We start from the raw sequence: 5,636 nt of genomic DNA on the forward strand, positions 1-5,636 counted from the left end.
GTATTATTAACGAAGTCATTATTTATACATAATGACTTTAACTTCATATAAATTAAGTTATTGTTTTTATATATATTATGTAGTATTTTCTTATAAATAATAGTGTAGCACTGTGTTCATCCCTTAATAATAATATCCCCAAGTAAAGTCCTAAATATACTTAAATAAAACTCTAATACATTTATAGTAATAAAGTACTACAGAGTAATTATTTCAGAATAGTTGGAAAAAAGATAAAATAGAAAAAAAGGACAAAAAATCCATATTACACAGCTCCTAAAGACAACTGCTTTTTGACAGTTTATTCTATTGCCTTTTGGCCTTTTTTCTATACAAAAGTTGTGTTATAGTTGCTGTCATGTTCTTTGGTTGTGATTATAAGCAAATAGAATTTTATATACTATTAAAAGATAATATATCTAGCATTTTTCAAGTGTTTATAAAATCTTCATAAATATAATTTTAATCATAACACAAATATTTCATTATATGGTGGTAGTACATTAACTTGATCATTTCTAAGTTGAAATTTAAGTTCTTTCCAAATAATTTTAATGCCCATTCTTTGAATAATTTAGAGTAAGTTTTCATTAGAATGTAGGGGTATCTTTCTATTATCTATATTTTAGTTGTTTAAATTTGCTTAGTTATTTTACTCACCATAAATCTTTTTAATTCATAGGAAATTTAGATATTTACACTTAAAGTGATATGTACTAAAAAATACTAAAGAGTAACTTTCTAAGTCTGTTTTATTTTTTAATTACTTATGCTGTATTTATCAATTACAAACCAATATGTTGTATAAGATTTGTTTTGTACAATAAGATACCTGTTGTCCCAATAAATCTTAAGTTTAATATATATTGTGTATGTTCTTTCCAGTTTTATTGAGAAATGCTTGATATTCACCCCCATATACCTTTAAGGCATACAGCATGATGGATTCATTTACATATATTGTGAAATGATTACCACAATAAGCTCAGCTAATATTTATCTTCTCATACAGATACAACAAAAAGAAAAATAGGGGGAAATTTTTCTTAGGATTTACTCAACTTTCCTATGTATCACATAGCAGGGTTAGCTATCCTCGTCATGTTGTACATTATACCCCAGTACCTATTTCTCTTATAACTGGAAATTTGTACCTTTTAGGCATCTTTTTCCAGTTTCCCCTACCTCGCCCTCTGCTTCTGGTAACTACAAATCTGATTTAACTTCGCATAATGCTTTCAACATTCATGTTGTCAGTAATGGTTGGATTTTCTCGTTTGTTTGTTTATTTTAATCCTCACCGGAGGATATTTTTGCATTGATTTTTAGAGAGAGTAGATTTTTAGAGAGGGAAAGACAGAGAGAAATGTTAATGTGAGAGAAACACATTGATTGGTTGTCTCCAGCAGGAGCCCTGACCAGGGTCCGGGCAGGGGAGGAGCCTGCAACCGAGGTTCGTGCCCTTGATCAGAATCAAACCTGGGACCACAGGCTGGTCCACAGGCCGACTCTCTATCCACTGAGCCAAATGGGCTAGGGCTCCTTTTTTTTTTTAATAGCTGAATAACATTCCATTGATATATATACTACAACTTCTTTTTAAAATATATTTTGATTGATTTCAGAGAGGAAGAGAGAGCGACAGAAACATCAATGATGAGAGAGAATCATTGATCAGCAGGCCCCCTACTGGGGATCAAGCCTACAACCCCAACATGTGCCCTGATCAGGAATTGAATCGTGACCTCCTGGTTCATAGGTGGATGCTCAACCACGGAGCCATGCCAGCCAGGCTCTTTGCCCATTTTTAATGGGTTGTTTTCTTTTTCTTATGAATTAATAGGAGGAATTTGTATATTAGGGGAAATGACATTTGGCCCATCACGTGATGCAGTTCATTTGGCTCTAATCTTCCATTTGCTTTTCCCAAGTAATTTGTAAAAGTAAGTATGACATTTTATTGTTTAGGGGTTTATTTCAGGTGAAGAATAAATTATGCCAACACCATTTATTCAATGAATCATGCATTGCCCTGAATTGAAATGCCAACTTGGCTATATATGAACCCATCATATATATTTGAATTTCTTCCTGTAATCTCTGTTTTATTGAATTGTTCTATGACATCTCTATTATAAGTCATGGTGTGGAGTGTTCTATATTGGGATAAATAAGATATTATGATAGCTTATTGACTGTGAATATACTGTTATTAAATTCCTCCAATATTTACCCCTAGACACTAAAATATAAAATGTTTTAAGTTAATGTATAGAAATGCCATTTTATCATAGTAGCATTGTAAGGAAGTTTAACACTTGGTAATACAAGATGGCGCCCATGCCCTGCACATGCACATAAATGTATATCCACAGTGTTTTACACCATTTGCAACAAAGGAAATTCATTTTTTATACTAACACAAGACGTAAAAAACAATCTTTATGCTTATACTGCACTCCCATTTTTTAAGCAGAAATCAATTTCTTGAAAAATATGGGAAATTGCTGCCAATGTGGCATTTTCTATGCAGACAAATAAAAGATACACTTTAATTGGCTCAGAAGTGAATTTAACAGCGAAGCTAGTGTTGTTTAGCACGAATGAAAGGCTGAACTTGTGCAGTGCTGTTTGTAAAATGCAAATGTCATCTTTGATGGTCAGTGGATTCTGTCTTTTGATTTGCCCGACAAGTGATGTAAAAGGCTTGTCCACAAACATACTTCACAAACGTGGTAATGGAATCCGAGCTTCCCTCGCACACTTTGCGATACAAGGGCAGGCTTGCGTCCAGGAGCACCAGCTTTTTCCAGGGCTCTTTAGGGTTAATCTATGTAGCATCCATTCTGTTCTGAGGTCATTTTTGGCAGAGTCTGTATGCTTGATGTCAGCGAGTTAAGGATCATGAACACATTTTATTTCAAGATCACTGGAGCAGAAATAGCCATCAAAAGAATTCTGCAGGGTTCCAGGTGTTTAGAGTCTTGCCTACAGGAAACTTTTTTTAAAAAATTGCTCTCTACTTCAGCCTAAAGAAACATTTTTTCTAGCATTGAAGTTAATTCGATTGCCTCCTTCTACCTCCTTTCCCAGAGCAGCAGTTTGGATAGAAGAGAGGCTGGGCAGCTTTCCTAACAGTGCATGAGGCTTTGAATGGAAAGAATGACCTCATGGATTTGATCAAAAGTATCCACCAATAAGTCAAGCCATGAATAAATTCATCCATGTCCAATTGGCCTAAGTACGTGTTCTTTTACCCTCGACATATCCTGTCTCTCCCCTCTATTTTTCTCCCCTGGAGGTCATTCAAGTGTTCAAGACCTGCCTTTTAGAAAGCCAGCAATGTTTTGTCTATAGGAAAAGTATATTATTTTACATTGCCCTTTCTTGTTTAAAACAAAAACACACCTTGAAAAAGTGGTGATTTGAAGCCCTGAATCTGATGAAGCTGATGTCTTTCATGGAGATGATCAGCAGACTTAATGCAGGAAGATTGGCAGCTTCCATTGCCATCAATGTTTGCTTAGCCAGAAAGCCATGAAGCACACAGATTTCTTTTCCAAATCTGCAAGGATAGCTGTTCAGTCAAACACCCTAGAACTTCATCTCTACAGAGAGTGTTAAGATTGTTTTTCCAGTGGAAGTTTTACTTTGCAAATTCCACTCTAGCAACATCAGTGGTCTTTGCATGTCCAAAGGGGATAACAAACAGGGATTCTTTGATGGCGTCAGTGCAACACAAAGGAGGAAAACCAGAGTGATTCCTCTGGAGGTCATACCAAAGGCATAGCTGACATTCCCTATACAGTCTTTTTCAAGATAGAAGGGACTGTAATTCTGCATGGTGGCCTCATTTCATTAAGGAACCACTTCCGTTTCCTCCCCTCCTTTAACCCCTTCCCCAATAATTTTTTTGTTAAAAACGTTTCTTTTTCAGACTAATTTTTTTATTTTGGTTCTATATAGTATTTTTAATGCTGGTTATGAAAACAGTTTGTAATTATCTTTTCTTCCCATTTTTGTGGTTAAGAATAGTATTTCCTCAGGAAGTTTCTAGATGAAAATATTTAGAATGGTACGTATGTAGCTGGTTGTTGAAGGTAAAGTTTTTAGACGAGTATACTCGTCGCCGACTGAAAAAAGAACATTTTGTGAAAATGTGTATACACGTTTCTGCCGGGGAAGGAGTTAATCTAACCTTGAATTGCTGGGGTAACCCAACTTAGTTGTGATGTATTATTCTCTTACTATATTGTTACATGCAATTTGTTAATATTTTATTTAGTTTTTGTATCTGTGCTCATGAAGACCTCGCCTACAATTTTCTTTCTAGTAACATCCTTGTCAGAATTTGGTGTCAAATTTATGCTGATACCTAAAACACATTGTGATGTGCTCCTTCTTGTATTTATCTTGGGAGAGTTTGTGAAAGATTAATCACTGTGGTAGGCAGCCTGTAAGAGGCCCCCAAGGTTCTGTCAAGGGTATTTATGCCCTGGTGTAATTCCCTTCCCCTTAGTGTGGGCCAAATGTAGGGACTCACCCCTTTCTTTTTTGCCTTCTTGGAACTTGACTCAATATTTTAAAATACTTTTTTCCCGTTAATCTGGAAGTTTCTAATTCTTTCACTATTCTTTTAGCAGCAGAGATGACAACCCCTGGTTGTACTCCAGGACAACTCCCTGTTGAGTGGACTGTTTGCATACTACGCTTCTATTATATAAGATTATTTTTATGTCTGCAGAATTCATATATTTATTTTTTAATATATATTTCTATTGACTTCAAAGAGGAAGGGATAGGGAGAGAGAGAGAGAGAAACATCAGTGATGAGAGAGAGTCATTGATCGCTGCCTCTTGCATGCCCCACACTGGGGACTGAGCCCACAATCCAGCTTGTGCCCTGACCGGAATCAAACTATGACCTCCAGGTTCATAGGTCAACACTTAACCACTGAGCCAGGCCAGCTGGGCTTGAATATCTTTTTATGTGCTCATTTGTCATCTGTATATCTTCTTAGGAAAGTGTCTCCATATCTTTTGCCCATATTTTATTCAAAAAAATTTTCTTATTTTTGAGATTTGAGTTCTTAATACATTCTGTTTATAAAAAGGCATGATCACACATATGACTTGCAAATGTTTTCTCTTAGTATGTGACTTTTACTTTTTTAAGTGCCTTTCAATGAGCAAAAGTTCTTATATGGCTTCACAAGATCTCTGCAATCATATGTGGGCAATTTTCTTTTCACTAAGGAATGTGGGTAAATAAGCTTGAAGAGAGAAGATTTTTGTGCCAGAGCAAATACAAAATTTGATAAAGTTTTAATTCTCACCAAATTATCACTCATTTTCTCCAAAATATTTTTTGTTTCTTTTATTTTTTAAAGTAGAACTCAATAGTCACACATGGCATCTGTTCTTCTTCATCAACTTTTCCCCATGTTTTAACTTTTTTAAATATATATTTTATTGATTTTTTACAGAGAAGAAGGGAGAGGGATAGAGAGTTAGAAACATCGATGAGAGAGAAACATCCATCAGCCACCTCCTGCACGCCCCCCCACTGGGGATGTGCCCGCAGCCAAGGTACATGCCCTTGACCGGAATCGAACCCGGGACCCTTCAGTCCGCAG

The sequence above is a fragment of the Myotis davidii genome, unplaced genomic scaffold (assembly GCF_000327345.1).
Source record: "Myotis davidii unplaced genomic scaffold, ASM32734v1 scaffold575, whole genome shotgun sequence".
Lineage (NCBI taxonomy): Eukaryota > Metazoa > Chordata > Mammalia > Chiroptera > Vespertilionidae > Myotis > Myotis davidii.